General features: G+C 45.9%; 1 pseudogene; it reads left to right on the top strand.

Moving 5' to 3' along the window:
* LOC118668643 overlaps positions 1–23,771 on the top strand; it is a 170,087-nt pseudogene that overhangs the window by 17,946 nt on the left and 128,370 nt on the right.

Genomic DNA, 23,771 nt, shown 5'->3' on the forward strand with positions numbered 1-23,771 from the left:
GATGGAGGTGCCCAGACCCCTCAGCCCTGCCAGAGTACCCCAGTCCTTTCAGCCCTACTGGGGGTGGCAGGCCCGTGGTGTGGCTGGACCCGCCCTCAGCCCCCCAGTCGCCCAGGGCCAGCCTGAGGCACAGGCAAGCGTCAGATGTTGGCTGCCCAGCCACCCAGGGTGGGCCCGAGGTGCAGGCAAGCCTTGGATGGTGGCTGCCCAGCTGCCCAGGGCCGCCCGAGGCTCAGGTAACCAGGGCCGGCTGAGGCTTGGGCTGCTGGCAGTGGCAGCAGCAGAGGTGTGATGGGGGCATCACCTTTCCCTGATGGATGGCTCCTGGACTGTGAGCAGGCTGGGCTGAGGGACCCCTCTCCAGTGCATGAATTTTCATGCATCGGGCCTCTAGTTGTTTTATAATTAAAATCCACAAAAAACAAAACCTGAAAACTCAAAGCACAGAACACCTCAGTCTCATAAGTGCCATTGAGGTATTGTTTACATCTGAAATATGTTATGTTCCCATGATGAGGAAGCATGATGAAGTATTATGTTAACTGACCTATCTGAGAAGAACTGTTCAATCTGAGAAGTACATTTAGTGATGAATGTTACCTTCCAGGATGTTGAAGTGGAATCTTCTGGGGGGTTTCCCGAGGTGATGGAAGACACCATGTTGGAGAATCTACCTTTCTTTCATTTATTTCATCTTCGATGGTCCATCTCTGTACAAAATGGATATACACAGTACAGGGTTGTGGGAGAGATGCTAGAGATCCTCCCCCCTTTATTCGTAATGGAACCCCGATTCTAGCCAAGCACACACTGCACAGAATCAGGACTGGGTTTTACAGCCTCTCTGGCCCTAGGGTGGCCATGTGAGATATATGTAGAAGTGTTGGGTAGTATTTCTGGGGAGTTTTCCTAAAATTGAGGGTGGAGCCCTCTCTAGATCTCTTTAGTCCTGGAATGTGACATGATAGTTGGTGCTTCAGCAGCTGTATTGGACTATGACATGACCCTGAGGATGAGAGGCAGATGGAAAGAAGGCAGAGCAGAAAGATGGAAGCAGCCTGAGGCCCTGATGACTGTATGGAGCTGAAGTACCTCTTTGCCTGCCTACCACTAGACTTAATTTTTTAAAAAGAGCAAGCCAACTCCTCTTGACACCTTTATTTTGTAGGTGATTGCTATATGCAGTGAGGTGAAATGATACAGGTGGAATGCAGAGACAAATGAGGTTAGGACCTTATCCTTAATGAGTTGCTATTGCAGGAGAAGGATTTATAGCCTGTCAGTTGGAATGCTCCTTTGGGTTATGTGTGGACATAACCTGAGTGTTGGGAAGCAAACTCGACAGCACATTTGGAATCGGAGGTATGACTACTACACAGATAGATACTGAGGGCCATTCCTGGGGAGGCTCCAACAGAGGTATTCTGTGGTTCAGGGGCAAGAAGTGAAGAAAATTGCCAAGGTTAATAAAAGCCATCAGAGAATTCTTCAAATTGCCAGTATGAAGTTAGTTGCAACTTATTCTCAACTAAATTGAAGTCTTTTTCGTTTGATGGGTTTTGACAGGAAATGTATATTTACTGCCTGAAATGACCCCAATTGCTGAGCTCTGAACCACAGTGTTTCATAAATGATTAACATTAGACCGAGCCAATAGAAGCCTCCTGGCTGTTCTTAAGCAGCCTTCCACAAGAAAGAATTTCTTATAATTGCAACGTACTTACCCAATTTCCAAAAGTACGCATTTTCCCTGGTAGGTTTTGAACTTGTCTGTCAAAAATAGTTATTGCTTTTGAAGATAGAGAAATAGTTACATAAAATCTAAGGAGATGAACAGATAAATTCAGATATCTTGGTCAATTTGATATTTATTGAATGAGACTAGAACTTTCTCTTATAAGTTTCTTCCTCTATATATTTCTCAGGTGCCTATTTTGCATGAGGCGGTGGGCTGTGTACGATTCTAATATGGATTTAATGTTCATTGAGCTTTCTGTCTAGTAGGGGAGACTTAGGTGCAATGGATAGAGGAGGAAGGATTTCCATGTGGAGGAAATAAGCCTATTGAAAGTTCAGAGGTGGGGAAATTCATTTTCCATCCCCACTTGACAGTTAAACTTTCTTATTAGCTAATTAGAACCCCAGTTATTTTCTACTGATACATTTCCAAAAATAGCCTAAATGCTTATTTTTAAAGACATACTAATGGTGTAACCAAACCAGAAACACACACCAAAAAACAAAACAAAAACACTGGAGGTTTGGCTGCCTGCCACAATAAATGCCAAACTCGTGAGGCAGTGATGGTGCTAAAGGAAAGAGGCCTATTCAGCTCCCACAAGAGAATGGTGGTCTCCTCTCTCAAAGGCCCTCATTTCTTCCTGCTCAAACCTGGGTTCTTATAGGGGTAGAGAGGGGAGGGCTTTTTTTCTATCCAATTATCTTGTTAGCTTCCAGTGTGCTCAGGCCCCTTGATAGCTTGTGGTGCACCCGGGTCCGTCCATTCATTTTCTAGCTTTTGGCTACTCAGTATATGAAACTCCCTGGTGCCATCTTGGCCAATGGGGTAGACTCCTGGGAGCCCCGACTGACTATCCAGGGTAATGGTGGTTTGAAATAGAAGAGGATTTGTTGAGTAAGACTCCCTCCACGTTCTGTGTGGAGTAGGGTTCGGTATCTGAAAGAGGAGCCGCACAACAAATGAGAGAAAAAGACACGAGATAATTTTGCAATATTGGGGGACCAGGCGGCAAATCCCGAAGGACTTCCTCCGTGCGCAGGCCTCACCAAGCTTTTATTGATCTGGGATGCACCCATAGCATAGCCCTTAGGCAGGTGACCCGCCATTAACAAGCAGACTAGCCCATCAGCAAGGATTTACATAATAATAAATGGGGGAGTAGTTTCAGCTACCACTGTCTGGACAAACAGAGGTGGCGCCTAGCTTGGAGCTTTGCTAGTTCTTCAAAGGCACCCAGCCTTCGGGGGGGTTTCGGGGAGTTCTCTGTCTATGCTTATCAGATAGTGAAGGCAATAAACAGTTTCCCACAAGGATTCTACAATTGGTTGAGTTTAAGCAAGATCTAACCTGAAGGCAGTATAAACATTCCAGAAAAAAAAATGGACAATTTTACCATGTGATACAGGAACTAACTCATGATGCTTGCTCATGATGGTTCATGATTGTGTTGTCTTCTGTGGCAAGGACCTCCTGATCAGGCCGAGTTGCCCAGGGGGTCAGTGTGCAGAACTTGTACACATGCTGAGCACTTGAACCGGAGCTTTGTAAAATCAGAATTTGCAGCTGAGGGGCTAATCATGGTGGGCATTTGACAAGAGCCTCTCAGTGAGAAAGAATTAGGAGAGTTTTATGACAAGATGGGATTTATCTGCTACAGCTAGTCAGCAAACTCTTTCTGTAAATGGCCATGTGGTGAATATTTTAGGCTTTTCGGGCCTAATGGTCTCTGTTAGAACTACTCACCTCTGCTGCCCCCGTGAGGAAAGAGCCGAGACAACCCATAAAGGAAGGCGCAGGGTGTGCTCCAATGGCCTGTGGTTTGTGGGCATTGAAATTTGAATTTCATATAATTTTCATGTATCAAGAAATACTATCCTTTTGATTTCCCTCAAACTTTTAAAAATGTAGAAACCATTTTTAGGTTATAGGTTAGCTGGCTTCCCTGTGTCCTCTGTTCTTGTCCCTGCTGGCCAGCATTGTTTTGCAGCCCCTTTGGGCCACCAGGAGGAGGCAGAACTGGGTGGCTTTTAGAAAGTGGGGTCTGGAGTCACTGATCTTGGCTTCAGTCCTCACTCTGTGCAACCCTGGGCCCATAATGGGGGCTCTTTCAGGTGTGCTCATCAGCAAGTGAGAAACTACCAGGTAAGAATTAGACGGGAAATGCTGTACAGCACACAGCACAGTGCTCAGTACAGGAAGTTGCCGTTAGATACAAGCAGCCATTGTATTTATTACTTACTAGAGGCCAAGTGCTCAAAATTCGTGCACTGGTAGGGTCCCTAGCAGCTGTGGTCTGCTGGCCAGGGCCTTCTTTCCTTCCCTCGGCCAGCCCCGCCCCCGGTCGAACTCCCGGACAAACTCCTGGTTGAGGGGACAATTTGCGTGCTGTGCTTTTCTTATATAGGATTTTGGTGGTGGTTACTCAATTAGAAAATCACTGGAGAATTGGAAAATCACTGAGCACCTGGAAGTCTTCCCATGTTAATTCCTCTAGGGCAGACAGTTTCTTAATCACCCAAGTGCTGGTCTCTAAAAGTATAATCTGGCTGGGGACATATTTTGGGGCAAGGCTCCTTCTCTAAGCTCAATCTCGCCTTTCCCAGCAGCCTCCTGCGTTAGGAACCTATGCAAATACCTGGAACCCGCAAAGTGAGATCCACGGTGGTTTACATCCACCCAGAGAGAAACATAGGCGAACCCACAGGATTTTCCTTTGATTTTGTTCATCTCTAGTGGCTTCCTGAAGCCCAGAGCGGGTATTTTTAGGGCTCCCCAATTTTTAGGCTGTAACAGAAGAACAGCCGAGTTTGATCTCTTTTTAGGAAAAGAACAGCTATGAGTCTGAGAGCACTTGAACCAGAGCCAGCAACACCTGGGTCCTCTGGTTCCCAGCTGACCCTGTTATCCACTGAGTGCAGAGCAGGCACAGGAGTAAGAATGGATTGAGGGCATGCTGCTTGCTGGCTGGGCCCAAATGCTTTGAAAATGCAGTGGTGAGGAGGAGGAAAACCAGGGGTGTTCATTGTGCAGAGAAAAACCAACCACCCAATATAGTGTTGCTCATCCCACTTCGCATTCATGCTACTGTTTTGCATTTAATTAGTGGCTAGCAGTTGGCCAGGCAGCAAACATTCTGGCTGTCCTTCATCAGGCAGTTCCCGCCCCCTTCTTTCTTTTGATGTGCGATTCTGCCAGCAAACAAAAAGCCAGATTCCATGGGGCTGCTGGAGGTGGAAGGGGATGTTGGTTTGCAGGTCTTTCCCCGTTTCATGATGAAAGGGGCCCTGGCAGGTGCAGAAAAGGAAATTGGCTCATCTGCTCTTTAGGAGTGGGCTTCTCCTTAATGTCACCGGGAGTGGGAAACAGACAACAGGGCAAATAATGGGCCAAAGGTGCGGGGAACTCTGAGCCCAAAGAACCACAGAGAAGGATCAGCGACTGACGGGAACGTGGCGGATGAAACATTGATCCAAGGGGCTTAGGGGAGGAGGTGGGGCCTCAGAGGGGAGGCTCCGAGAATAGAAATGACCACACAGCGCTCGTGGGCTGGCAATCTGGGCACAGAGCCTCTGCCTGGTAGCAAGCATGTTCCTGCTAATAGGGCCCTGAGCCGAGGCCGCCCACCCGCTGACCCGCAGCCCCGCACACAACCCTGACCCCACTCCCCCTCCACCCCCGAGGCTGCAGTGCTGCATTTTTCTGTTTACTGAGGTAAATTAAGCAATCTCCCCTCTCTATGTCCTACCTGCTATCCCAAGATTACAAGTGAACTTGTATTTTGCGTGTCTTCTGCTTATTGGTTTCTGGTTTATTTATAAGCCATGCAGTGGCTGGTGGTGTTCAGCACATATTTGTTGAACAAATAATTAGTTTTGGGGATTCTGCTGTGCTGGAGACATGCTCTCGCCTAGGTGATCCCACTCTGAAGGTCTAGTTTCCAGTTCTGGTTTGGGTGTGTGTGCATGAGTATGTGTGTGTGTATGCACGTGAATGTGTGCATCTCTGTGTGCGTGTGTGTGCATTTGTATGTGTGTATGTGTGCATGTGTATGCATTCGTATGTGTATGTGTCCTCATGTATGCATGTGTGTATGTGTGTGTGTATGTGTGTGTGTGTGTGTGGGGGGGGCTTTAGGCAAACCGTTTAGCCTCTGTCCCAGCTTCTGTTCCTCTGTCTATAGAGCAGGGTTGACCCTCTGGGTGGCTGTTGGTGTAAGTGAGCCAGCATGGGCACCTTGTCCAGCACAGTGCCTGCTATGCAATGTCTCTGTTAGTGTCTCTCTCTTTTCACAACCAAGGTTCACGGGGAATGTAAATCTTTTAAAAAATAACATTTGGCTCTAATTAGACAGCATCTTTTAATTGTTTTTGTTTTGTCTTGAAAAGATGATAGAGATGGGGAAAGCAGTTGAGAAGTCTCCCAATGCAGTCTACTATAGGGAGAAATGGATTATGGGGGATTAATCTTCACGGTTCACATTATCGATTGGCATGGCATAATTGCTCTCCTCTTGAACATCAGCCGCAACTGCACTCAGCAGCATGCTGCTCAGAATGGGAACAGGGCCCTTACCCTGTTCGGGCTGCAGTTACTGAAATGTGAATTCAGTAGAGGAAAAAGAGACAGTGTCTGACCCTCTTGTTGGGAGTGCAAAATTAAAACGGACAAATATTTCAGACAAAAACGATCCTCAAATTATTATTATTTTTTTTTAAAACATATTTTATTGATTTTTTACAGAGAGGAAGGGAGAGAGATAGACAGTTAGAAACATCGATGAGAGAGAAACATCGATCAGCTGCCTCCTGCACATCTCCTACTGGGGATATGCCCACAACCCAGGTACATGCCCTTGACCGGAATCGAACCTGGGACCTTTCAGTCCGCAGGCCGACGCTCTATCCACTGAGCCAAACCGGTTTCGGCCTCAAATTATTTTTACATGCTTAGCAATTTAATAGGAAGTAAGAGTTGCTATCTATATATATAAAAGCCCAAGCGACCGTTATGACTGATCGCTATGATGCTCACTGAAAACCAGGGGCCAGATGCTCAACCCAGGAGCTGCCCCCTGGTGGTCAGTGCGCTCCCACAGCCAACCACCCCGGTCCCTCCTCTCAGACTGGGCGAGACAGCCCCAATTGCCCCTGATCGCTGGCCAGGCCAAGGGACCCCACCCGTGCACGAATTTGTACACCGGGCCTCTAGTTTATCAATAAGTGCTAAGCATGGTGTCACTCTTTTAATGATGACTTTTTAAGACAAACCTTTGAGGTTGGGATGATGGATCTGATTCACATAGGACTTGGGACTGAATTAGTGTGTAAAAGAAAAATCATATATGGTCAGAATTGCTCCCTGAAAGATCCCAAAAAGTATTTGTGTGCACAGCCCTGTGAAAGAATCCTCAGGGCCTCAGCATCGCTGAGCTACTCCACAGGAAGTAACAAAGGAGTGCTTACATGCAGGAGTCCGGCATTCAGATTTGTTGAATAAATGAATGTTGAATGAATTCTGCTGATAACTGTCCACGTTCTATAGAGTGGATGACAGGTTGAGAATTCTTAAGTATTTCTCTGGCTTAAAGTGTTGCTTGCTTCTCTTTTAATATTAAGCCTCTTTAACCTAAATCTACCCTACTAGATTTGTTATTCGAGGTTTAAACGCCACTGTGGAGACAAACCGGGTCCTGGTTACATTCTAAAGTGAGTTTGTATGTTAGATGTGCCTCTAATGACTCTATTGAAGTATCAGTGGCCTCATCTATAATAATAAAAGTGTAATATGTTAATTTTACTTCCGGATGACCTTCCGGACGAAGCTGGGGCTGCGAGGGAAGCCTGTGCTGGGGTACAACCCCAGCAGGTCCAGGGGTCCCCAAAGGTGTGGACGGAGTTGGCGAAGAAGGAATGACATGGAGACAGCGTTCAGTTGATCAACAGCCTAACTAGGTTCTCCAGCCAGGTTCTGTCCAGGTTCTCCAGCCAGGTTCTGTCCAGGTTCTCCAGCCAGGTTCTGTAGCCATGTTCCCTCGCTAGGTTCTCTAGCCAGGTTCGGTCGCCAGGTTCTGTAGCCAGGTTCTTCAGCCAGGTTCTGTCTAGGTTCTTTTGCCAGGTTCAGTCACCAGGTTCTAGTCAGGTTCTCTTGCTATGTTCTATCCAGGTTCTGTAGCCAGGTTCTGTCTCTAGGTTCTGTGGCCAGTTTCTGTCCAGGATCTTTTGCCATGTTCTCTCCAGCGAAGTTCTTCTGTCTCTAGGTTCTGTGTAGGTTCTGTGTCTGGGTTCTGTCTCCTGTTGTCTTGTTACATCTGTATTTATACCAGTTGATTCCAATCCTATCAATCTCCATTCCAAAGGTTAGGGCGTTTCTTATCTCCATTCCAGGGAATAAAGATTATGTAGCTTAAGTGTGATTGTTCGTAGTTAAAGTGATTAACTACCCGCCTGGCACTTAGTTAACGGGTTTTATTCCCACCCTAACTTCAGGGGAAAATCCCTACCTGGGGAAACAACCTTTCTCAGAGAGGTAACCTTGGTTAAAACACATAGTGCCAAGAAGGTGAGCAAACATATTAAGAACAGTATGCCATATATGCCAGGTCCCTTGAAACAGCAAGGATGGACCGGCTCCCGGCAAGCCTGGGTCCTGGGTGCCAGAGGGAAGCTGGTGCCGGCAGCCGGGGAAAGGAAGGCCTACTTTTGCACGGATTTCATGCATTGGGCCTCTAGTTTTCATAGAAGAGAAGCTGGAGTGTGCTGACTTTCTAAGGTCACTGTCACAGACAGACACCAGGGTGGCTCTTCATGATCCCCACTGCCTAGAGTTCATACCTCTGTGGAATGGTCTCCCCTTGAGTGTGGGCTGAGTGTGGGTGGGGTCTGACCTGCTTCTGACCAGTGGAATACAGCAAAGGTGGTGGCATGTCACGTGTGATCGCTTCCTTATGTAAACACTACTTGCTAGCAGGCTTGCTAGGGCTCTTCTTTTTTTTTTTTTTTTTTTTTTTTTTGTTTGTTTGTTTGTTAATCCTCACCTGAGGATATTTTTCCATTGATTTTTAGAGAGAGTGAAAGGGAGAGGGGGAGAGAGAAACATTGATGTGAGGGAGACACATCGATTGGTTGCCTTCCACACATGCTCTGACCAGGGTCAGGATGGAGCCTGCAACTGAGGCACGTGCCCTTGACCAGAATCGAGCCCAGGACCCTTCAGTCCTCGGGCCAATGCTCTATCCACTGAGCCAAACCGGCTAGGGCTAGGGGCTGGCTCTTCTTAAAGGCTTGGAGACGAGTGGGCATGCTGAGGAATCAGGTGTGGCAGGGGCTGCAGGTGACCTCTAGGGCCTGGGCCAGCTCTGCTGAGAGCCAGCACAACCCCCAGAGCTCCCAGCGCTGCCACCACAAGGATGAAGGACTGAGTGTGGCCAACAGCCATGCCAGTGGGGACACGGACTGCCCAGTCCAGCCTCCAGGTGAGCACCCAGCCTGGCTGACACCTGGATTGCAGCCTCATGAGACTCCAAGTGGAGCAGCCAGCTAAGCCGTGTCCAGACTCCTGGCCCACAGGCACTGAGGTAATAAGTGTCTGCTGTTTGAAGTCGTAGCGATCTATTATGCAGCCGTAGATAGCTAAGATAGTCACACATTAGTGAGTGTCCGATTTGAACCCCGTCCCAGCTGATGGTGGACGCAAGGCTCTTAGCAGATCTGGAAGGACCTTAAAGGCCAACTGGTCCAGCAGCCTTTTGGTGGATGCCCGTATCTTCCACAATATCCCCCACAGGGAGGCAGCCAGCTCCCGGGAACTCCTCCAGACTGGGGAGTCCACTGTCTTTGGAAGCATTTGTATGCCATTTGGACAGCTTCCTGTTTCATTGATTGATCAATTTCATTTCCTTGTTCAATAGAAGTGCTTTCCCAAGGCCTCCTTGGTGCCAGGCACTCTAGGTGCTGGGCAGTGACTACAATGGCCATGGGTCCTGCCTATAGAGGTGACATTGTCATAATTATAAAAAATTATTTATTTACAGTCATGACTTGTATTTTACTGTAATTTCTCCAAGTCCTAGTTCTGCCCAATGGGCTTCAAAAAATATGTCTAATCTCGTTTCCACCAGACAGCACTTTCAGCTGTGCCCCCGAGTCTTCTCTTTAGGCTGCTATCATCCTAGTTATGTCCACCATTTGGCATGTGCTGCCTGCCTAGTGCAGTAGCCAGAAGTAGCCACAGAAGTTTAAATTGATTAGAGCAGTGTTCTCAACCTGTGGGTCGCAACCCCTTTGGCGGTCAAACGACCCTTTCACAGGGGTCGCCTAAGACCATCCTGTATATCAGATATTTACATGACGATTCATAACAGTAGCAACATTACAGTTATGAAGTAGCAACGAAAATAATTTTATGGTTGGGTCACAGCATGAGGAACTGTATTTAAAGGGCCAGAAGGTTGAGAACCACTGGATTAGAGTGAAATACATCTAGAAATGTAGCTCCTCAGCCATATGAGTCACGTATGAGAAGCTCAGCAGGCACGTGTGGGTGGGAGGGCCTGGGGACTGTGGGTCAGGGCAGGGCCAGCATCCTGGTCACATGCTGAGCGAACCCTGGTTTGTCCATGTCATCCTTAAATTGAACTGAACAATGTCAGAGCCTTCATTCTGGTGGAGCTGTTTCAGAGCATAACTGAACAATCCCTTCTAGTTTTAAGTAATAAACTTTTATTAATAAAACATAAAATCGAAGTAACCTTTTGGGCAGCCATATTGTATTCCTTCTTTTAAATTCAAAGATAGTTAAGATGTTTACAAGCATTTTTTCTCCATGTGCTGCCAGAGAGCAGTGCCTCCTCAAACCTCCACACTCCCACTCCTGTTTATAGACCAAAGCTTAATATTTTGCATTTACCTCCAGAGAATTCCGTTTTGTTACCTTTCAGTGGATTTGGTCCTTTTATTGGAACTTTTTCAATTTTGCTTCTGACATGTCAGAATCGTTTTCCTTTCTAGCTTCAGGTCGTCCCCAAATTTGAGTGGAATGCTGGCAACATCAGCATCCAAGTTATTGGTAAGAAGATGAACAGGCGGGGCTCTGGACAGAGCCTGGTGCCCACCACTGGAGGCTTACACTCTAAACTAGCGGTTCTCAACCATGGCTGCACATGAGAATCACCCGGGAATCTTTTTAAAATCCTGATGTCTGGGCCTCATCCTCCGGAAATTCTGTTTCTTTGTTACTAATGTTGTGGCCCCACCCCATAACAAAGACACAGAATTTCCGGAGGATGAGGCCCAGACATCAGGATTTTAAAAAGATTCCCGGGTGATTCTCATGTGCAGCCACGGTTGAGAACCGCTGGTTTAGAGTGTAAGCCTCCAGTGGTGGGCACCAGGCTCCGTCCAGAGCCCCGCCTGGATGGAGCCCCGTCCAGAGTTGGCCTTTAAGGTCCTTCCAGATCTGCTAAGAGCCTTGAGAACCACTGCTCTAAATGGACATCGCCAAAATTAATTAGCACTTTGGAAGGAAAACTTGTCTGGGTATTTCAGCCTACTTATTTTCATTATGGCCAGCTGATATTTCTTTTCATTTTTGCATCAGAATTTTGTGAAAAATTGAGAATATCTTGCTAAATTTCAGATTTTGTGATCATAATGGCCCACTTCAGTGAGCCTGAAGAAAGGGAGTGAGCACTGCCTGCTATGGATTAATCTTGGTGACTTTATGCTGATTCCGAGTAATCACTCTGCGCCATGTTCATAATGACAGTCTAAGATATTTTCCCCCGAGCGAGCGTGGCAGTTGCTTCCTGATTTATGATGGGCAAAACCTCTGTTTTCCTCCCTTCTCCAGGAGTTTTCAGAGTTTGCTAACAACGTTCCTGCCACCTCACCTCGTGCCATCAGTAGCAGGGGCTTCACTCATCGGGCGGGAGCCTCGGACTCATTTCGAGGCAAGCGCCCTGGCACCTGAGCACGGATTGCGGGTCTCAATTCCCGCTGAGCAGTGGCTCCCTGACCCTTCCTGGGAAGTGTCTCATCCGCGGACAGAACAGGGACGCAGCTGGAGGCTGAGTAATCCCGCTTGCTGTCACCGGTCCATCACAGCACCCTCTCTGAGCAGGAGACCTTTGTCTTCGTGTTCTCCTTGCCCTGAGCACAACAAAAATAGCCTTTTGTAGTTCTGCGGGTTTCTGCTGGGCTCAGCTCATTCTAGCCAGCCGTGGGCAAACTACGGCCCGCGGGTCCCGTTAGGCTGTTTTATCCGGCCCGCGGAGCCGAAAGAGCAGAGGGTTCTCTTGCTCTCCCCTCCGCTCCTTCACCAGCAGCAGTGTTAACATGGCAATGTCGGGAAACACGGCCGCAGCTCCTTCTTCTGAGTCCAGTTTAAGAACCCATTGTGGCCCTCCAGCCAAAAAGTTTGCCCACCCCTGTCTAGCCCTTGCCTTCCGGACACTCGTGTCAGGCTGAAGGCTCTGCATCCGAGTGAGGATCGAGGCATCCTCTCTGCAAAGCCGGCTGGGAAGGAGCCGCGGGAGAGGAAGCCGCTGCGCGGAGGGCGGCCCCTGGTGCGTATGTTGCCTCCACCTTCTGTCGGAGGGTCGCGTCAGTTTCTTTGACGACTTTGGGTCTTGGAGGAGGATCAGTTTCTCTCCCTTCTCTCCCTTGCCTCTTCTCTCTCTTGGCTAACACAGCTTTATAGCGACCCTTTCATGGTAGGTGTAAACACCGTGGGAGCGGGTGTTCAAATGGCAGCGGGTTCTGAACAAGATCCAGGGGCCTCTCTGCAGGCTCCGTGGCCGGAGTCCGCTGGGCATTAACACGGATTTAACAGAGCCCGGGGCTTGTGGCGAAGAGGACTCTGGAATCTGGCCCTGCTGGTTCAAACCCCAGTGTCCCTGCTTTTTGGCTTTATGGCCTTGGCCACCTCGTTAACCTTCCTGTGTCTGAATTCCCACTAAGAGGTTCCTGCCTCAGAAAGCTGTTGCAAGACTTGAATGAGTTAATTCATGTAACAAGTGTTCAGCATAGTTGATGCTAAATACAAGCTCTCTAATAGCCATGGTTATGATTTGCATACCGAGTCTCTCCAGGCTAAAGGCCCCAGATAATTGAAATTAAAGGGCAGTCAGCTGGCAAGATCTTCAATTCGAACGCCCAGGGAGGGACATGTGAAATCAATACCGGCTTTTCTCCTACACCAATCAATGTACCATCACCCAGGACGCAGAAAGGCACGGAGCTGCAGAACTCCCTGGCGCTCTGAGGAAGGACACTGGCTTTGGCGGAGCAGAGAGCCCGCCCCTGTTTCACACTGGCCTGGTGCTCACTGAGCACCTCACCTCTCATGTGCCTGTGCCACTGCCCCTCGTCAGCTCCTCCTCCGACGTGGAACGACACTGTGGTTACTCTTGTTTTGTCTTTTCGAAATGCCCTGGGACTGCAGGCAGCTGGGGTTTTTACTTTGGTTAACACTGTTAACCTCCAAGTTCAATGATCTGTGGATGAAAATGTGGTGGGAAAAAGGAAAAAGACCCTTTGGCTTAGTTAGAAGTCGAGGGCCCCATGGATGGTGCAGAACCCGTCACCGTCTGGAAACCAACCCACAGTCCGCTGACCCTGCTGACAGGAGCGCTGGTTCTACTGAGTGCTGCCCGGCCCCAGGGGCGCGGCACGGCCAGCTGGCTTCTGGCACCTCGGGGCCCTTGCAAGTGTGTTCCCTCTTTTAAAGCTCTTCCTGCACCTGTCCCACAGCCAGCCCCTTCTCACCATTCAGGGGCCAATTTAAAGCAATACTTCCCATGCCCCTTGCTAAGTCATCCTCTCTCCCTCTTCCCTTTCCGCATCTCTCTTTCTCCTGTTAGTTCTTTTTTCAGTATCTGGAATACTCATTTGTCAGCTGGCTACAGTCAGGTGCAGGCGGGCAGGGACCTTGCCGTCCTGTTCATCGCTGTGTCCCAGTTGGTGAGTGAGTGAATTTTAAAATTCAGGGCAAGCCCCTCAAGAAGAGAAAAGCTCACATTTCTCGTTTGCCCTGGGTAGCCGGTACCTCTGCTACTCAAGTCCTGTCTCTCAGTCCCCCACAGCTGCAAGGACTGTTCCGAGCAAGTCCCGGGGTAAACCTGGGGGTGGGGAGGCTGGGGGTCCAGCAGAGGCAGCAGCTCCAGCTGCCCAGGTCTGCCCTAGGTGTGGTGGTGTAGAGCAAGGGCATCCCAAGGGACCGAGGCTTCTTGTCTTTGCTGGAAACTGATGGGTACATGCTTTCCCCTCCTTACCTTTGGTGGACAGTTCTGTGAGCCCCTCTCTACGTTTCTTGGGAGGCCCTAGTGGATTCCCATGGTCCCCTTGACCGTGGCTCACGGCACAGACCTCGGTCAGGCGCCCCGACATCCTGGTCTCTGGCTGTGCTGCGGGAGGACCCACCCAGGAGCCCCGGTCATGGTGACCACGTCACTGATTGTTGCCTGCCCTGCGTCAGAGCCTGCATGGACCTGTGTGGTGTGACTTGGGAGCCCTTTATGAACCTCTTTATTAACGGTTGACTGCTTATGTATTCTATCTTTTTTTCGGGATGACCAGGGACTCTTGCCCTGGACTTCTGACCCCTGTTATCCTAAAGGTCTTTGAAAGGCATGCCCCTTTCCAGCTGAGCCATTGCCGGCCTCCAGCCTCCGGCCTCTCTCTTGCCGACATGATCGTGGAATCCGTCTTGCTGTTGCTTTCCCAGGTTGAGAGCATTCACAGCCCTGGCTCTCAGATTGCAGGAACGTTCAGAGGTGCTGGCTTTGAAATAGACTTTCTGAAGGACCTCTGTGGGGCATTGAGGCCATCTCCTCACTTGCAAGTCAGAATACATTATAGGTAGTGGCTGCGAGAAGGACTGGAGGCAATGGTGCTTTCTGTATAGGGAAACCTGTGTTTTGTTTGTTCTTTAGCCTTCCAAAATTGTTCTGCAGCTATTTGCTGGTGCTTTTGTGATTGGTCTATGCCTCACACAGAAGGCATCGCATCATCTGTCAGTTCTCTTCCAAACTGCCTGTGTCAGAACCGGCAGAATTGATGGGCGAATGGTCCGGCTTACGCAGCGTGGGAGGGGCAGAGGGAGAAGGCATACCTGACGGTGCACCTGAAGGCCAGCTCCTAGCATGTGGCTCCTTCAACCTCTTCTGTGCCTTCGGTGGAGCTAGTGGGTCCTGTCTCAGAATAATGTTTCGCTACACCTAAGACAAAGTGTAGAGGATGACAGAGGAAGCCAGCTACTGAGATGGAGTCATCAGAACATTCAGACGGTTTGCAGCGTGGAACCTGTGTTTCTGTATCGACACACTGAACAGCAGATCCACGAACTGAATCACTACGAGGCTGAAGTATCTGCAACAAATGGTACAGTGACCCGAAAATACCAGTGGTTTCTAATTTTGACCAAGTCACAGGAACTCCAGAACACCCTTGTGGTTTGTTGCTGAGACTTATAATGGAAGGAAACGATGGGTTTCTCGTAGAGGTTGGTGAAAATAAATATGCCAGTTCTGTGCTCATCCCAGTGCCTGCACTCCTGAGTGTACGTGTCCAGGGGCCCAGATTTGGAATCTCTGTTCTCAGGGTGGCAGTTGTTATGGGGGGTGCTGACGGTCTTGTTCATAGGTGGGGGGACCCTCTGCTCCAGCATTTGCCTCATGAGAGATGCTCGGCAATGCTGGTTGGAGGAAGCGCTCCTAGCACGGTGCTTGCCATTACCACACCCCAGATAAATGTTAAGGATGGGAGTGAGGATGCGGGATATTGTCTCTCAGGAGTCCTGCCGCTGCTTTTTTTTAAATTCTTTCATCTGTTATAGAAATGACCATTGATTGGGAGAAGCAACGATGTTTGAAATTACTTATTAGATTGCAAATACTTTGGAAAGTGATTTTACTGACTTGGTTTGCTGGGTTTCTCGAGTCTGTTTGTGGATGATTCCTTTGCATAACGTTGTGACAAGAACAAGCCTGCTTTTTGTCTTTACATCAGGTGTTTGGGTCCAGTAAGGGTCTCATTCCTATATACAAATATATGTGCACATGAGGTAAAAATCCTAGAAGAGAAAGCCCCAAAGACAAGATTATAACTAGGAGAGGCGGTGCTGTGCAGTGGTTAGGGGGGCAGACCTGGAGCCTGGGTCTATGTCCAGCTCTGCCACCTGGGCAAGTTGCATCACTTCCCTGCATCCAAGCTTCCTCCTCTGTGAGTGCGTTAATGACAGCAGCTGCCTCAGAGCAGGTGGGCAGGATGAACTCTGTGATGCGGTCCAGAGCCAGATATGTGCATGGACTCTGGAGGTGCTGGTGGGTGCTGCTGGCATTCATGATAGCTGCTTAGATTAGCAGAGGTGCCATTGGTAGAGGCCTTCCTGGCACCCCCAGAATCAATAATTGATTCAATAACTACTGGTATCTATTGAATACTTGGTACATGTAGGCTGTGTGGTAGGTCCTCTGCTAAGGGCTACAGATGAAATGAGGTGCTGAGAGAAGACACCTAATCCTTACCCTCATGGAGCTTCAGGTGTTATGGGGAAGACCCACACATGTGTAACAATGCAATTGTGAAGAATCAAGAGAAAAATACTAAAACTTAGACGTTTTACTTAGTAATTAAGAGAGCTTCTTTGAAGAGCTGATCATTTTCTTGAGATATGAAGATTGAGCCAGAATTATTGAGTGGAGATCAGAAGAATGTGTGTGCCTCTGAACAGTAGGAATGGCATGTGCAAAGGCCCTGTGGCAAGAAGGTTATAAAGGACTGGAAGAAAGAAAGAGTTGGGTAATATTGGAATTTCATTGTTTTGGCTACCACAAATACTTTGGAAGTGATTATATGGTAGTGTCTCCTTATCTGCAGTTTGCTTTCCACAGTTTTAGTTGTCCACAGTCATATATGGTGTGAAAATATTAAATAGAAATTCCCAAATTTTAAATTGCATGCTGTTCTGAGTGGTGTGATGAAATCTCATGCTTTCCTGCTCCATTCTGCCCATGATGTGAATCATTCCTCTGTCCCATGTATCCATGTCCTGTGTATATGCTCCTTGGCTGGCATTAGTCATCTTGGTTTTCAGATGGCTGTTGAGATATTGTAGTGCTTGTGTTCAAGTCACCTTTATTTTACTTCACAACAGCCTCAAAGTGTAAGTGTAGTAATGCTGACAGTTCGGATATGCCAAAGAGGGATATGCTTCCCTTAAATGAAAAGGCATGTACATAGAGACAATACACAGAAGGAGAACCAAGACAGTGGCATAGGTAAACACCGGTACTCACTGCCTCCCACAACCACTTCAAAATTACAACTAAAATACAGACCAACCATCATTCAGAACTGCCCGAAAGGTGACTGAATGAAAAGTCTTACAACTAGAGAAGTAAAGAGGAAATTACATTGAGACTAGTAGGAGGGGCAGAGGGGCTCTGAGTATCAAATCAATGAGTTGGAATATGAGAAAGCAAAAAACACCCATCAGAAGACTAAAAAGAAAAAATAATCCAAAAATATGAAGAGAGTTAAGGAGCCTCTGGGACAGCTGTGGGCAAACTACGGCCTGCGGGCCGGATCCGGCCCGTTTGAAATGAATAAAACTAAAAAAAAAAAAAGTCTGTACCCTTTTATGTAATGATGTTTACTTTGAATTTATATTAGTTCACACAAACACTCCATCCATGCTTTTGTTCCGGCCCTCCGGTCCAGTTTAAGAACCCATTGTGGCCCTCGAGTCAAAAAGTTTGCCCACCCCTGCTCTGGGACAACTTCAAGCATACCAACATTTGCATCATTGGGGTACCAGAAAGGGAAGAGAGAGAGCAAGATATTGAAAACCTATTTGAATAAATGACAGAAAACTTCCCCTATCTGGTGAAAGAAATAGTCTTAAATACCAGAAAGCATAGAGAGTCCCAAAAAGAGGAATCCAAAAAGGCCCACACCAAGACACGTCATAATTAAAATGCCAAGGGTTAAAGACAAAGAGAGAATCTTAAAAGCACCAGGGGAAACACAGTTAGTTACCTACAATGGAACATCCATATGATTGTCAGCTGATTTCTCAAAAGAAACTTTGTAGGCCAGAAGGGATGGCAAGAATTATTCAGGGTGATGAATAGCAAGAACCTCCAACCAAGATTACTTTACCCAGCAATGTGATCATTTAGATATGAGTGTCAGGTAAAGATCTTCACAGACAAGAAAAGGGTATTCTTTCAGAAGGGTATTTTTTAAGAAGCATATGAAGAAAGAGGAGGAGGAGGAGGAAGAAGAAGAAGAAGAAAGAAGAAGAAGAAATAAAAAATAGAACAATAAAGTGGAAATGAATACACATCTATTGACAATTGAACCTAAAAATCAAAATAAATGAACAAGGAATCTAATGAACAAAATAAACTGATGAATCAAATAGAACCAGAGGCATGGAAGCATGAAATAGACTGATGAATCTCAGAGGGAAGGGTGGGAAGAGATTAACCAAAGAACTTTTGCAGCCACTCACCTTGGGCTCTGGCAGAAGGAGTGCAGAGTGCCTGGAGCTGTGTTTGGAAAGTCCAGGGTTAGGGCTCTGGGGTTGAGATTCAGAGGCCAATTCCCCTGTTTTCCTGTGTTGAGTCATTTTCTCATGCTGCAGAGGACATCTTTCTCCTGTGGGCCTTTGCTCTCCGGGTGGTTTTTGCCTGGGGGGAAGGCAGTTGATCCACCCTGTGGCTTATAGCCTGAGGCAAATCAAGCCTGAATACAATCAAAGTGCAGGTAGAGATGGGTGTCTGGAGGCTTTGAGTCTTTGCCTGATCTCCTTCTGGGCCCAGGGCTAGGAAAAACAGAACTTGGTGCACATCTTGGTCCTTTCCAAAAACACCCAGCCCCAGTAGAGGGAGCCACTACTGTGGATTGCTGATAGCTCCAAACAGGTTACTTAGGGCCAGTCACAAACAGCATCTGACATTGTCCTGCACTAGAGATTGGGAGGCATAGCAGATCTACCTAATGCATAGACACAAACCAAACAGGTAGCCCAAATGGGAAGACAAAAAAACAACCCCCAAATGAAACAGAAGAAGAGCTAAATGAAGTGGAGATAAGAAATTTATCAGATATAGAATTTAGAATAATGATTGCAAAGATGCTCTAACAGCATGAGAAAGATATATTAACTCCAAAAATAGACCAGTCAGAAATAAGGAATGACATAGCACTAATAAAGAACACGTTGGTAGGAATACACAGCAGATTAGGGGAAGCTGAGGATTGGATCAGTGAATTAGGAGATAGGGTAGAGCCCAACTGGTATAGCTCAATGGTTGAGCATTGACCTATAAACCAGGAGGTCATGGTTCAATTCTCAGTAAGGGCAATTGCCTGGGTTGCAGGCTTGATCCCCACTGTGGGGCATGCAGGAGGCAGCCGACCAATGATTCTCTCTTTTCATTGATGTTTCTATCTCTTTCCCTCTCCCTTCCTCTCTGAAATCAATAAAAATATATTAAAAAAAGAAGATGGGGTTCTCAATCAGAGAACCAAAAAAAATAAAAAAATAAAAAAAAAATAGGAGGACAGCATAGTGGAGCTCTGGGACAGTATGGAACTTAACAATATTTGTGTTGTAAGAGTGCCAGAAGGAGAAGAAAGTGAATAATGGATAGAGAACGTGTTTGAAGAGATAATGGAAGAAAACTTCCCTAACCTGGTGAAGGAAAAAGTCACACAAGTCCAGGAGGCACAGAGAGTCCCAAGGAAGAAGAACCTAGTCAGGCCCACACTGAGACACATAATAATTAAAATGCCAAAAATTAAAGCCAAAGAGAGAATCTTAAAGGCAGCAAGAGAAAAAGCAAATTGTTTTCTACAAAGGAGCTCCCATAAGGCTGTCATTTGATTTTTCATCAGAAACTCTATAGGCCAGAAGGAAATGGCATGAAGAATTCAAGGTAATGAAAAGTAAGGATCTAAAACCAAGATTACTATATCCAGCAAGGCTATCATTCAAAAGAGATGGTGAAATAAAGAGCTTCCAGACAAAAAAAGGCTAAAGGAGTTTATTACCACCAAATCAGCACTGCAAAAAATGCTAAAGGGACTGTTGTAATGAGAAGAAGAAATAGAGACTGAGAAATATATGCATACAGAATTAAAATGGCAATAAATAAGTACCTATCAATAATAACCTTAAATGTAAATGGACTAAATGCTCCAATCAAAAGACATAGGTTAGCTGAATGGATAAAAAAGAACATGACCCAATTATATGCTGTCTACAAGAGACCCACCTCAGAACAAAAGACACACACAGGATGAGAGCGAAGGGATGGAAAAAACTTTTCCATGCAATTGGACACAAATAAAAGCTGTAGTAGCAATACTCATATACAGTAGGTCCTCAGTTACCTCGGAGATCCATTCCTATAGCATGATGTAATGCGATTTTCGCCGTAAGTCGGAACCCACCTACATAAACACCTACGTCACTCACATGGAGCACATATACAACAGTAATGAAGTGAAACAGTAAAAAAAATGTATAAGAAAGATAACAATTCCTGACCTTTACTTGTGGTAAATAAACAATAAAAACATAAAGCAAATATGTACATACGTTGAAATGATGGAACTTTTTTTTTTTTAATAAATACTGTAAATGGTATATGGTGATGTAACCATGAAATGATGTACGTCAAGTCCGACGTAACCCGAGGACTGCCTTTATGACAAAATAGACTTCAAAATGCAGGCCATCACAAGAAACAAGAAAGGCCACCACATAAAACTAAAGGGATTGATCCAACAAGAGACTCTAACTCTGGTAAACATATGCATCCTATATAAGAGCACTTAAATATATAAAAATCTTCTGGAGGACTTTAAGGGAGAGATCAACAGCAATATAGTCATAGTAGGAAATTTTAACACCCCGCTGACATCACTAAATAGATCTTCAGACAAAAAATTAACAAGGAAATAGTGACTCTAAATTACACATGGGGTCAGATGGGTTTAATTGACATTTATAGAACATTTCACCCCAAAGCTGCACAATATACATTCTTCTCAAGTGCACATAGAACATTATCAAAGATAGACCACATGCTAGGGTACAAAACAAGTTTCTAAAAGTTCCAGAAGATTGAAATCATATCAAGCATTTTCTCAGATCACAATAAAATTAAAAATAAACTACGGGCCCTAACCAGTTTGGCCCAGTGGATAGAGCGTCGGCCTGCAGACTCAAGGGTCCCAGGTTCAATTCTGGTCAAGGGCATGTACCTTGGTTGCAGGCACATACCCAGAAGCGGGTGTGCAGGAGGCAGTTCATCCATGTTTCTCTCTCATTGATGTTTCTAACTCTCTATCCCTCTCCCTTCCTCTCTGTAAAAAAATCAATAAAATATATTACAAAAATAAACTACAGTAAAAACAAAAACATTAAAACATATGGAGGCTAAACTCATTAGTCAACAGAGCCAAATATCAACAGTACTTCTTCAAAATAGACTCACCCAGGCTGAAAACTGACTTCTGCACATGGGCCACAAAGTTTCAATCGCTCTGTACGTGCGCGCCTGCACGTGGTATTTTGTGGAAGAGCCACACTCAAGGGGCCAAAGAGCCGCATGTGGCTCGCGAGCTGCAGTTGCCGACCACTGTCCTAGGGCAAGGGGAACTAAGGAAAAAATAAATAAATGGAACTACATAAAAATAAAAAGCTTCTGCACATCAAAAGAAACCATCAACAAAATGAAAAGGGGGCATTATGCTAAGTGAAATAAGTGTCAGAGAAAGACAAGTATCACATAGTCTCACTCATATGTGGAATCTAATGAACAAAGTAAACTGATCAATGGAGTGGATCCAGAGACAATGGAAGCATGGGACAGAGTGCGGAATCTCAGAGGGAAGGTAGAAGGTGGGTGGGTGGGAAGAGATCAGCCAAAGAACTTGTATGCATATATGCGTAACCCATGGACACAGAGGGTGGTGAAGGTCTGGGCTGGAGTTGGGGGTGAGCTAGAATGGGTCAGTGGGGGAAAAGGGGACATACGTTATATTTCAATAATAAAAATTTAATTACAAAAAGGATAGTTGTTGAGGGAAAGGTGTAGTGGTGACCAATTGAACACGGAGACAGAACGTGGAAGATTGTGCTCGGCTCTTCTGTGTGACTCCCACGTGTGGGCAGCCCCCCTACCTCTGTCCTCTCCCTCCTACCTTTCTCCAAGTTTACTGTGGGTTCCTTCAGTAGCTCTTCCACCTCCTCCACTAAATCAAATCAGAACAAAACAAAGCAAACCCACACACATACAGCTCTTTGCCCTTCAACAACAAACCATGAAACAAGTGGACAAAAACAAAAGAAAAAATCCCAAAGCACCTCTACTCCTTTCCCCAAACACCCCTTTGCTTTTTCACTCTTCTGAGTTGTTGTCTCTGCCAGGAAGTTCTCCAGGGTTACAGCGGTCCTTGCAGATCTTACTCTCCTGGACATGGTTAAAGGCCTTTATTTCTATTATTCCAAAAGGCAGTGCCAAATCTTATTGACTGACTTTCTTTGTTGCTCCATGTATGTTTGTCTTTTCCAGTTAGATTGTCACTTCTCGATAGATATAAATTGGTCGTATTGATTCTCCCCAACATGTCCTGGTATATCGCCAGTGCCCAAATGCTTTCAGTATATACAGGCTGAGTATTTTGAGCATCTAAATCGCCTGGGGAGCATTGATAGATTGTAGTGTGGACTTGTGCTACAGAAGTAACAGGGAGAGCCAACAAGTACGGGATCACGTTATGCTCTTGTGTTTATGGAGTGTAGTATTCATATAAACAATTACCATTTCATTTAGAAGCTATGAGTATATTTTAAAAATTTAAATGCCATTTAGTGTGATATTTTTATTTAATTATATAGTACCTTTTGTTTATTTAAGGATAGTTATATTTTTATTCTATTTATAAATATGGCTTTATTAAAAACTTAAAACAGACTTATAATAAAAACATCGTAGGTAATGTTAGTACTGCCAAATACTATTTTTTTTGCCACAGGGGGGCACTGTTGTCAAACAAAAGATGATTTTAAGTTGAAAATTTAATAAAGGTTTAAATTAAGCTTTTTAAGAATCATTTATCCAGTTAATGGATTAAAATGGCCAATATTATCTGCAATGAGCCTTGTCTTCTTATTTAATCCTGCGGAAGCTGAATTGACTGTGTATGTATGTCCATGAGCTGTATGTCATTAATAGCTGAATCACACTGTATTTTCCCTAAAATGCTCTGAGAGTCACCGCTGGAAGGTGGGCATGTAGCTGAGCCATGTTAGTTCACAGGGAGGAACTTGGCGAGCATTGTGGTAAATGGGAGTGAACTAGAGACGACTCAACAAACACGTTTACGCCCACGGTGTGCAGGGCGTCGTGCTGGAGGTGACGGCACAGGAGAAATACAGGACCACCCCTCCCTCCAGAGGTTTGGCTGAGGTCTGGTTACGCAAGCGAAATGATGAAAGCAGTAGACGTGCTGTTACTGACTTTTATGCACAACTTACTTTATTTTTTATGAATATTCTTTTTTCTTTCAATTTTATTTTGTGTTAGTTTTGGTGGACAGCGTAGGGGTTAGATCAGCCGTGGGCAAACTACGGCCCACGGGCTGGATCCGGCCGTTCGAAATGAATAAAACTATTGAAAAAAAAGACCGTACCCTTTTATGTAATGATGTTTACTTTGAATTTATATTAGTTCACACAAACACTCCATCCATGCTTTTGTTCCGGCCCTCCGGTCCAGTTTAAAAACCCATTGTGGCCCTCGAGTCAAAAAGTTTGCCCACCCCTGGGTTAGACAGTTATATACTTTGCCTAGTGTTCCCCTCAATATTTCCAGTACCTCAACTGGGACTATACATAGTTACTGCAACACTAGTGACTCTATTTCCTTTGCTTTACTTAACATCCCTCTGACTTTTGAATATTCTTTATGTGGAATTAAGTCATCACATAAAAACTTTTTAGATAAAAGTTGAAG

The sequence above is a fragment of the Myotis myotis genome, unplaced genomic scaffold, assembly GCF_014108235.1.
Source record: "Myotis myotis isolate mMyoMyo1 unplaced genomic scaffold, mMyoMyo1.p scaffold_m19_p_13, whole genome shotgun sequence".
NCBI lineage: Eukaryota > Metazoa > Chordata > Mammalia > Chiroptera > Vespertilionidae > Myotis > Myotis myotis.